A 12,724-nucleotide genomic window follows, 5' to 3' on the forward strand; every position below is an offset into this window, starting at 1 on the left:
AATTTGCTAACCCGGGGCAGAAAATACACAAGTTGTACATAAAATAATGTAAGTAGTGCAAAAATAACGTCAAATGTTCCTAGTTGGCAAATACGATAACATATACACATGAAACAATAAAAAGGAGGCATATAAAGGATTACTCCATAATTATAGGCCTCAGTGTGTTCTTTCCTAACTTAGATCCAATGGGCTAAGTCCTGAAAATATTGAGAATTGAGGGGTGAGTATAATTACTCAGTAATCAAGTTTCACCTAACCTATACAGTTGCATATCAATTGTAAATAGATAGATGCAAATAGACAAATACACATATAACACAAATGAACACTTGGCCATAGTTTACAAAACTAACGATTATGTGAACAGGCCCACAACTCACAATATCATGTTATTTTACAAAACATAGCATGAGGTCCTAATAATAACAACCATGCTCCCTCAACACATGCTGGACCATAAAACTAACAACCATGTGGCCAGACTTATATGCATGATCATATGCCAACCTTATACCCTTCTATTACCTTTGATACAAAACTGGTGGCTATCATATGGCTACGTCCTTCACAAACTAACTCAACCTTTCACTTGTGAGAGCTATTAGGCTAAGGTGAACTCACTTACTTATATAATTTGGTTTCCTCCAATACTAACAACTATGGGGTGTCGTACCCCTAATTTAGCCTTCTTATGAACCGGTGGAGATTAGTTAGATTCGAGTCTCTCGTAGAATAAGTGGGACAGTCTCGAATCAACCATGGGATAAGGGCTACCTCTCGATTTTAATGGTTAGTGCCAAGGCAAGTTCTCAATTCCAATGGTCACTGCCAATACCATGTGGATTTAAACCAATCTACTATAAGCGAACTTCCGTCGATGATCATGTTATGCACATTTGTCACATATTATGCATTTCAAGAGATAATTCAAGGCGATTAATCTCACATACCCGTATTCAATCACTCCACACATTCAACATATCACATAATACAATTCTCCACTTTTACAACAACATGCCATAAGTAAATTTATAAATCACATATGGGTGGCATAATAAATGTTTTTCCTTTCCAAAATCGTTTGACAATTAAACACATTGCCGACATGCATCATTTATTTAAATCATCAATCACATTTCATAAACACAATTAACATTCAACTATAAAAGTTAGTTCCCCTGGTTACCTCAAACTTTTGAGAGTTCAAAGGTTTGCCCTTTATAATGTCAACTTCCAAAGCTTCTACAAGCTTGAATGGTGCTAAATGAACCCACACTATAACCAAAATCAAGAATATCATTATCATTTTATCTTCAAGGATTTATCAACACATATCTCCACACACTCTATTTTATCAACCCATAAATAACTACCTATTTATACCCAATAGGCTCTTTAGGTTTCATTAGTGTACATTATCATTAATAACACTTCAAACCACCATTAGTAGACCTAAACCTTTCCTAACTATCACATTTATGTGGATTTTCAGATATTAAATGCTCTATCCAACAAGCTCTTGGTAAAACCATTAATTTAGGGTTATCTATCATAAACCCTTCCCATTATACTTACTTTGACCAATGGGATCGGACCCATAATCCTATGGATTAAAAATGAACACTCCAACTCAAACCCTACCATAAATCATCATAAATAAGGGAGAGAAAGGAAGAAGAAGGCTTAAATTACCTACCTTAGGTATTTAGGAGCTTCAAAATATCAAATATGGGAGCCAATGTGCGTGCCTTAAAAGAGCTCCAACGTTTTCTTCATTTTCTTCCTCTCCCCTTTTCTATTTTCTCACATAGATGTAAATTGATTTATCAAAAATTTTGCCCATGCGCTATGGCAAATGCTACCTTCTGTTGTGGTGCTTAGCATAGAGGAGCTTGTTGGATTCAAATCTACCTCTATGTGCCATGGTAGACTGACCATGCACTGTAACATGTGGCACGGAGAGCAAATCTTCACTTTTTCTTCCTCTTTCCTTTCCTGGGTAACCTGCTATCAATTTAAACCCACTTTTAGGGATGAAATCATCACAATTACACCAATTAGATCCTTCTGGCCACACACTTTATTAACTTACTAATTACCCTTATTAGGTTAGTAAACTTAGATTAAATTTTTTTCTAGATGTTACACTTATGCCTTAAGAGTCTTTCCCTTATCTTGACTGAAGTTAGTGTTCATAAAATGTTAAATGAGAGGTGAGTACAACAACGCAATGACCAAGGTAGTATTAAAAAATGCTCATGCAAGTTAAATAACTATAAGCATGTAAAGTGAAAAATTATAAAGCAAATTGACATCCTTAATTACAATTTATAACACAATGTATGATCATCCATTTTCTCTAAACATTCATCAATGCTAACTGAATTTCATGGGCTATAAAATAATTAAGATTTAAACCCATCTGATTGGGTTGGTCAATGCTTTTTAATTATAAGGAGTAGCCTAACCAAAGCCCTACATTCCTAATCAGACTATGAATTCCCCCTTATCGAATCTAACGTCTCTCTTGTTAACCACTTCTTAGCTCTAAAATCAAGGAAAGCTAAAGGACTAATGCAAAATGATTACAAAGTTTTTAAGTTTTACAAAACGGGATCAATTTTAGGCACTCTAGGTGTTTATAGAGAGCTTTTTCTTAACTTTAGTTAATGGCACTGATTTTATAATTTAATTATTTTTCTATCAAAAATTGGACACTTATCTCTTAACTTACTCATTTTCACAATTCAAACACAACTTGAGTGCCCAAAATTCAATCCAAGTTCTAAAGGTTTAATTTACACTTTAAACCATACTTAATAGACTATAATGAACTTATGCAATACATCACATCTTACAAACAACATATCTAACACATTTTCAACACCCAATCCCTTAATAACTGATATAGCACATTTATTACACACTTTTCTATGCTAATTAGGACCATTTATAATGTTTTATTATCTCAAAATGCACACACATTGCATTAAAATTGAAATTTTGCCTAACTGTCTAGATTTTGTACACTAGGGCTGTTTTGGTCTAAAAATTAAACTTTTAAGAAAATGTTCAAGAAAATTAGTCAAAGTATATTTTAAGTGCAAAAAAATTAGTCAAATTAGATTTTACAAATTCACTTGTTTGGAAGTAATTAAATAAAAGTCAACATTTTTTAATGACTTTCTTAAATGTGTTTGTTTGGCCTAGTTTTTGGTTTGTTTTTGTGTGAGAATTTTTGTATGATTTTATGGACCTAAAAACTTAGATATTTTAATAAATTCTCACTTATAAATATGAATACAAGTCTATGCTTTAATTAAATTTTATAAAATCACATTTTATTAAATTGAATTATGTGTATTTTATGATATACTCCCTCTATTTAAAAATATAAGGCATTTTTTGAGGAGTTAGATATTAAAAAATGTAAGGCATTTTTAGTCTTTTGAGATGTAATCATTGTCTTTTTTTCCAAAAGTGTTGCTATTGATGAATGACTTTATATTTATTGTAGGACATTTAATAGGAGTAAATATAAAAAGATAGGATTAGTTTGAAAGTAAGTAATTATTTTATTTGGGGTAAGATTTGGTTAAAAATACATTACATTTTTAAATAGAGGGAGTAAGTGACATATGACTTATGCATCAATTGAGTAAGGGGCCGAATCTGATCATTTTGGAATTGCTTTTCCTTAACTAGGTGGAGTAGATTTATTTAAAATGTGGATGAAGTATAGGATTAACTAGACACACATTCGAATCATCTACAAGCCAATATGAGAGTGCCACCTAGCAAGCCTCTTCTATGTGACTTAGTTCCAATTGCTTTTTTTTTAATTTTAATTAAGGGATAAGTTGAAGTAACAACTTATCTCATGCACATAGCCACAAATTCAAATTCAACATTTCATTTCATCTCTTATTTTTTCTCACTTGTTCTTGAGTGTTTTTCATTTTCTCTCTTCTTCTTCCACACTTCCAGTACCTATTTCTCCACTTTTAGCCATCAAATCCACACATTCCTCCACCATTCTCTCCTATTCACTTAGCTAACCACATCCCTCTTATTTGCAAGGAAATTTGAAGCTTGAATCTACCATTTTTATGGAGATCAACTTGGTTAGGTCAAGCTCTTGGAAAAGAAAAATGATGATGGCATTTTCTAGCTAAATTCTCAATAGAATCCTAGGAAGGAGTTGGTGGAAGAGAAACATTAAAGATTATCTTTAGCTAAGCTCAACCTAATCCTCATCTTATTTCATTTTAATTTATAGACTATGACTATGGTTGATTTATAGTTTATTTTGATTTTAGTATCATGGTTGGTTATGAAAGGTTGTATTGAAACTAGGTTGTTGACTTCTCTTGTCATTGGATGTTTCATCCATCACTTGTTTATTGCATTAGAATGTGATTTTCAATTGGTGATAATCTTACATTGATTCTACATAGTTTTGTTTGGTTAGTGTTTGATCAAATGCTTGAGTTGTATTGTTGTGTGCTCTAGCTACTTAAAACCATGGCTGTTTGAGGAAGAAATTTGATTAAACATTAATTTGTAAGCTAAGCTAATGAGACAACTTAAAGGCTTGTAATTAGGTATTAGGGAATTGAATTAGTAAAGTTAGGTTGCTTAAGGTAGTTGTCTTGAGTAATCGTCATTTTCAGCCAAGGGGGAGAAGTTTGAGTGAGCTACCACATTTATTTGCAAGATAGAATTCTTCCATTAGCAACGTCCTAAGGTTCTTACTTAATTAGGGAAGTTCACTAAACACACTTTAGGTTAGCTTGCAAGTTTAATTAATTAGATAATTAGGTAACAGATCCAATCATTTTTAATCTATTCACCTAGTTTACTTAACTAAGAAGCCTAAATCACATCCTTGTAAGGAGATCTAGGGTTAGCCTAAATAATACATTCAAATTAGTTCTAGAATTATTTTAAGGGATAAGTGACTAAGTCTCATTAATAACAAAGATAGAAGGGCAAGCCTCAATTTCATAAATCATTTATCAATCATGTTTAATCACAAAACTACTCATCTCTCACTTGTACTAGTATTTTAGTCTTTTTCTAGAATTCACAAGGAATACGTATATATCCTAAGGCCCAAAATATACAATATAATTTAACAATCTCATAGTGCAAGTAAGCCAAAAATATGAAGTTTCCTTGTTGAAAATATCATATGAATTATACATATAACAATAATCAAAATAAACAAGGCCTATTATCTTAGGATAAAATTCTAAACCTCAAATTGTTTTCCTTAGTCATGTCCTAATAAGCTAGCTCCTATAATATTGAAAAGAAAGGGGTGAGTACAATCACTTTATAACCAAGGTCTATCTAACTTATGCTAATACATGTCAATCAATTTAAATGCAAAAGGCAATCAATCATTTCACTTATGTCATCCATATTCAAATTCCATCTTCACAAGTTACAATATTATTTTATCAATTTCACAATATTCATTTTCACAAATTACACTCATGTTATCACATGTTCTCAAAACAAGGGACACAATATAGATAAACATATGCCCTTTTATCACATATGCATGATTACTCCTCCGTTATATCCTCCTTATTTTTCTGATATGAAACTGTAGGCAAATTACGCACTGGGATTGTCCATGTGATGAGACTATCCTAGCCATTCACATGTGAGAAGTTGCCCAACCAAGGTTTCTTAACTCACTTTTGGGTCACAATTTCCTCGACTATAGAGTATCATTCTCCCTAAACTAGCTTTCTCATTGAAGAAGTGAAAACTAGAGTAGGTTTAAGTATCTTATTACATAATGGAACAGTCTCTCGTTAAATAAGTAGAAAGATGGGTATAAATAAATCTAGGCAAACCATCGAATTCCAATAGTAGCCTTACCATGTGGATTTCAACTAACTACTCCTCTTCGTAGACGAACAGGGCCTTTCATGATCATGCAATGCATAAATGCAATACTACATAGCATGCAAAACACTCAATGAATAGGCATGCTTATTATCGTCATTGTACTCATGTCACATATGAACATTACATAAAATCCATACCAATAAATCATTGAACTCCCATTTACTCTACATCATTAAACTCTATACCATACACACTCATTAAACTCCACTAACATTACATCATTGAACTCTAACAAATCACGTCATTCTTCAGTATTTCTCAAATCATAATATTTTATTTTTAACTATTTCATTTTATACTTGCATTTTAAATAATTTTGTATAGTCCAATTATAAGATACAAACTTATGAAATTGACACACAATAGCACAAGAGAGATTTTTTTCTTGATTACCTTAAACCTTTGAGACGTTAAAAGTTTACCCCTTAAATGTACACTTCTAAAGCTAATCCAAGTTTGAATGGTGCTAATAAGTTATTGGTCTACAATAATCATATTAACCATTATTAATGTCCTTTTTAGGATAATTTTCAATATCTAATCAACATTTCCAACTCTCACAGCTCAATCTCCTTATATACAAGAGTACTCATAAGGTCTATTAGCTTCCTTAACTCATATGGACTTCGTTTAACTTGCAACCAATCATTAATGACATTTTAACTCCTCCAACAACCTTTATTAATGTCATTTTTGGATATTAATGGCTCCCATCCACCAAAACTGAATAAAGCCATTAATATTAAGTTGAAATAACCTAAATAACTCTCATTAACTCTATCTAAGTCAATGGTTTTGAACATATAGCTTCTATGGACTAAAAATCATCTTTCTCAAATAAACCCTAACTCTCAAACTTAAAAAAATGTAAGGGAGGAAGTGGAGGACTTTGGAGACTTACCTTTAATGTTTATAAGGTTCAAATTGCTCTTAATCCTTCAAACTTGCAATGCCTTAAAGAGCTTCCTTATTCCTCTGCATTCTTCTTTGTTTCCTTTCTCTTTTTCACTTTTGATACATCTCTTATGTCTGTAAAATTATGACTATGAACTACGGTGAATGCATCACGTGCCATGATATGTGGTACAGAGGATCCTAGTTCATGTTCTGATGACTTGTATACCACGGTATGTCATGCACACGCCGTGACATGTGGCACAGAGCTATTCTCTTTTATTTTTCTCCCTTTTTAAGGTCTAAGTAGCCCAACTCCATTTCAAACTCAATCTTAGTGCTGGAACCAAAACCCAAACTACCAATTAGCTTTCTATAACCATACAACACATTAATATACTTAATTAACCTCATTTACTCAACTAATTAAGTGCTAAACTTTTTAAGATGTTATATTGAACACAAGGGTGTCAAAAATCCCTATTACCAACTTTACTAGTTAGAGTTTAAGAGTAAGCCCTATTACCTCCTTTGCTAGTTAGGGTTTAAGGAACTAAACATCAAGGCCTCATGGTGTTAGTAAGATCTACATGGATTCAAATGCTGTTCTCCACTAAGGTGAACTTTTACCATCATTGTGATCATACTAGCACATCACATGCCAATTAACACATAACACATTACCATATCATTATGCTAATTCATCAAGCTCTTTTTGAAATTTCAAAAAGTTTAAATCATTACATTCTCATTAGTTTAAAAAGCCATACTTGCATAATTTCAAGACAAAGGCAATATATACACATTGAGATCTATAAAGGAAATTATAATTTTATAGTTCACAAACTCTCACAACTAATTTAATGAGAAATAATAAGAATTAGATTTCCTTGGCTATCTTAAACATTTAAGAAGCCCCAATACCACTTGCTTCTGAGCTAAATTCAAGTTCTTCATTGTTTCATAAGGTTAATCTATAATTAATTAACCAATCACCACAAATAGTCATCATAATCATTACCTTCAACTTCTAAATTTCATACTTAAATAATCAAACTTCCTCAATATAAGCTCAAATTCACATCTAGTGAGTCTATTAACTCCCATTAACTTCATTTAGCCCCCATTAACTTAAATAATCACTAATATAACAACCAACAATATCTAAAAGCACCCTTTAGTGGTCTAGAGTTCATCCAAAATGGATGACCTATGCTCACAACCTTATAAAAACTTTTAAACTAAGTGTAGAATCTTTAAACAATCCCTATTAATCCTATTTGGACTAATGGGTTGGAACCTATAGCCCTAGGTTTGAAAATCATATATTCCAAACCCAAATCCTACTTTAAATTCATGTAAAGAGAAGAGAGAAGAGTAGGGATGACATACCTTAGTAGAATCAAGCTTAAAACACCTCCAAAATGCTCAAAAGTTTATACCCTAATAGGGACTGCTTCACACCTGTCACTCTCTCTTTCTTTCTTCTCTCTTCATTTTGCAGCTTGCATATGCAAGCATCTAATTTAAAAATTTGACCATCCACTGTGACAATGGTACATCCACCATAACAAATCACACAAAAAGGACAAGCTTGAATTTGCTCCTCATTTTGGGCCCAGGTACCCCAATACGCTACTAAATTTGATCTAAAGGCTGTAAATATATCTAATTAGCCCATTACCCACCTTTAACCATCCTCAAACTAATTATCACTAAATTTTACTTAATTAACCTTGATTAATTTAGCTAATCATGGATTTTAAAATCTAGGGTGTTGAAACCTCTTCCCCTTCCCCTCTTCAAACTTGATCTTTAGAAAATTAACAAGTGAGAATTAGGTGTCTACCTATTCAATCAATAGGAAAATCAAATTGATATGTTTGATTTTGGGCTTTTACAATAAGGAGACCTCTGATTCTTGTAGTAGGTCAAAATTATCCTCATAAAGACAGTGAAGATGGGTCAAAATCCTTCAATTTCTTAATAGTGGATCAAAATCCTTGTGGCAATGATTGGTAGTGGGTTTGATAATAGGGTTAAGAGGAGAGGGAGATACAGGCTTAGCATAAGATACTGATGAGTTACTTCAAAAACATAGTTGAAACTTGACCCTGAGAAATATCAAATGATGAAAATAGTCTAAATCATTTGAAGAACGATAGAAACATCTAGAGTTAATCATTGATTAATCCTTGTCATCATCTAAATTATTTGGAAAATGGTAGAATTATGGCTACCACACCCACCAAATCTTCTCCTTCAAGTCTAAAGGTTGGATCGAGTGTACAAGAACCCAAACATCATGTTGCTTCCCTTTACGATCCCTCGCATTTGTCAATCTGGGTTGAAGGTTCTCCCCTCTAGTTCAAAATTTAATTGAGTTGATTTTGTATTTGATTGAGACCGATCTAAATACTTAATTAACTTGATTGTGCTTGCTGAAATTTCTCCTTCTTGGTTCTTCTTTCTTACTCCTTGCTTTTTGAATCTTATACCTTCGATTTCCTAGGTATCATTTATATTTATGGCTTGATTTTTGTGTTTTTTTAGGATGTAATGGATTAGTTTTCTGGTTCAACTTTTTTAATTTCTAGTTCTATTATTTTTTTTGTTTTTGATTTTGTTCTAGTTTTAGGTCTCTTTGTGGAAAAGATATTAGTCTTAGATTATTGGGTTCCTAGAATCCTAGAAGTGCTACGAGTTGGACCTTTAAGTTTCTCAATCTTAATAAAGAAGAAGAGATCTTCAAAATCAAAGCTAGGTTTTATTTTTAATCTAAGTTTTGTTTAAAGATTTTTTTTTGATCTAGATTGTGTTTGATTTGTTTAATAATTCTAGTTGCTAGACTTTTGACAATCGTTAATCTTTTGCCAAACATGATTATAATTTCATTGCTAAGGTGCATCTGATTAGCTCAAGGTGACATTGTACCATTTTGGAAAACATTAGGAAAAATTGTGCCAAACAAAAAAACTTGAGATATGAGGTGTACCTGCATAGAAACTTCAAGTGCAAATTTATGCCTTAAACCTTCAAATGATAAGCATAATATATAGAGAATAATGATTAATAAATATGTGTATGCAATTTTTATTCTATTATTTGACATCTTCAAAACTAATCATGCGTATTTTCAAGCCTAACTTTTCACAATATATGAACATGTGGACCTTCATCTTTATATAATAACTTTGTTGCCTAATGAAAAAAAATGAATAAATGATACATGGTACCTATTTCAATTGCTTCCCCTAAAATTGAATTACGTTGCTTTCTAAGTGTGAATGATCTTTGTACCCAAGGAAAAAAAAATGAGTAGATGCAAGAGAAATACTTGAAAAAGCCTTAGAAAAGAAATGTGTTCGTATATCACATATCTAAGTTGTATAAAATATGTATAAAGGGATAAAAACTAGCATAAGAACGTTCGATGATAAAACAAAAGACTCTCCTATAAAAATTAACTTAAATTAAGGATCATATCTGAAACCTTTTTTTAGTAATCTGTAGGGTAAATGCTTGGTATTCATTCACCAAAATTTTCCTTGGGTAAGAAGTACTGAAACCGTTACTATATAAGATATCATTCAAGTCACCTGGAGGCTTAACAAATACATAAGCCTAAAAAACAAAGTTAAAATTGTAGTTAGCTAATGAATTTGCATTGGTTACCATATCTAAAAGTGTGTTGAAATGTTACTTGCCAACTAGGATTTATCTGTTATTGGATTAGCAATAGCAAGGAGCTAAAAACCTCCTTACCATCCAACTCATTTAACATACTAATAATAGCAAATGAATCCCCCTTAACAATTAGACCGACTCTTCAATTGTGAGGGATTACCTAGCTAAGTTACTCACTCCCTATTCTTGGACCATGAATTTTTCCTTCTTGAATTACCATGGTATAATAGTTTCTTGTCCGCCGCTATCCCCTAGGGGAAATTGGTGATCCAAGGTAACATGTTCACATATGCCATTCCTAAGGGACAATGGCCACTAACACATTTTAATCAAGTATGCTCACCACTGTGCACAAATCTTAGTAGAGGCTATGTCACATGGAATTTCCATATTGCCCTTATTAGGTGAACTCCTACCCATCCATGACGATGCAATAAACTTATATTATTTAATGACATGTCATAAATATAAACTTGATTAATTTATCTCATAATCAAGTGCAGGCGATGAAGTTAAGAAAACATAGCCAATGCTCAATCTTATGCCATAATCATATGCCAATTCTTATCATGATACCAAACATCTACCTAAGTACATATTACGACTCAATCATACAACTTAACTAATCATAGCCACATAATTCTCAATCATCCATACTAACATGCTTGCATATTCATAATATCAAATTTATCACAATTAATAACATATAACTCATAATTGCAAACAATAATCATTTACAAGATTTTAACTCCCAGTTACCTCTACCTTAGGGTTACCACCCCAAGAATGTACTTTGAATTTCAAGAGAGCTTCCCAATAAGCACAAAGAGCACTAAAGTAGTCAATCAACAACTAATAATTAACAAACAATATTAATGACTAATTATCATTAATTAACCCTAATCATAGTTAAGGCCTTAAACCTCAATTAAGCATTATTAATCAAAAGCAACTTTAAAACTCACTTCTATTAGCTTATTTAACTTTCCTTAAGCTTAATAAACACTGTTAGCTAATTTTATTAGTTTAAATTTAGTTATTTAGCATCAAGGCTAACTCTAAACCCCTATCAACAACTCTAATAACTATCATTAAAAAAATCCAAGGATTAGAAACTTAAATAACTCTTATTAAACTCCATTGGGGTCATTAGAGTGACTAAAACATGATTGCCATTATGCACAACAACTCCCATGACTAGAAACTCACAAGAAGAATTAGGAAGAAGGGAGAAGAGTGAAAGAGGAACCTTACCCAAGGATTAGATGGCCTAGAACTACCTCCAATGGTGATGCCTAGCAAAGCTCTACCCTTCTTCTCATGTTCTCTCTCAAAATTTCTTCCTATTTTTCTGTTTGAAATGTATCTCTTGGATTTTAAAATTTGATATTTCTACCATAGCCAAAAGCAATATTTACCACGACAGATAGCTTATTTCTTTTTTTTTTGGAGCAAACGATAGGTAGCTTATTTTAGAAACCCTACTCAAGCCTAATAATTTGGGCTCTTTTGGTCCCCTTCTAAGCACTATATCGGATCCAGTGAGCCCAAATGGTAATTCAACTATCCTAATTAATCCAGTTAGGTCTTAGGTTACTTAATTTAATTCTTAGATTAAATTTTTGGCTATTATAAGCTGGGTTGTTTAATTAGAGAAAGACTAAAACAATTATTTACGATCGAAAATACCTAACAAACTTAAAGAAAAGTTTCATCAAACTATTGTAAAACTAGTTATGTTATATAGTAGTAAATGTTAAACTTTAAAGGGATAGTATGAGCACAAAATTACAGTAGTATATATGAAGATGTTGAGATGAATGTGTAAGCATACACAAAAAGATAAAATTCAAAATGAACATATATGAGAAAAATTAGGGATGATATCTATTGAGGAAAAAAATGTAAAAAATCATTTGAAATGGTTTGGACATATATAGAGAAAGCTGCGGGAGGCACTAATTATGAAAGTGAAACATAGAATCTTAAGTTCTGTTAAAAAGGATAGAGCAAGGCCAAAGATAAGACTTGTGAAAATTGTTGAACAAGAGCTCTTAATTGACAATATTCCTAAAAGCTTAGTTGACAATAGAATACAGTGACATCATATAATTCATATAGTCAAATTGTTGTTGTTGTAAAGTTAATTTCTTTTTTTTTTCATTTTAAGACATTTCAATGAATAGTTGAAAACACTTTATAATACAGATATATT

Source organism: Prosopis cineraria, unplaced genomic scaffold, assembly GCF_029017545.1.
Source record: "Prosopis cineraria cultivar Desert tree isolate PC_DT_omini unplaced genomic scaffold, ASM2901754v1 PC2, whole genome shotgun sequence".
NCBI classification, from domain to species: Eukaryota; Viridiplantae; Streptophyta; class Magnoliopsida; order Fabales; family Fabaceae; genus Prosopis; species Prosopis cineraria.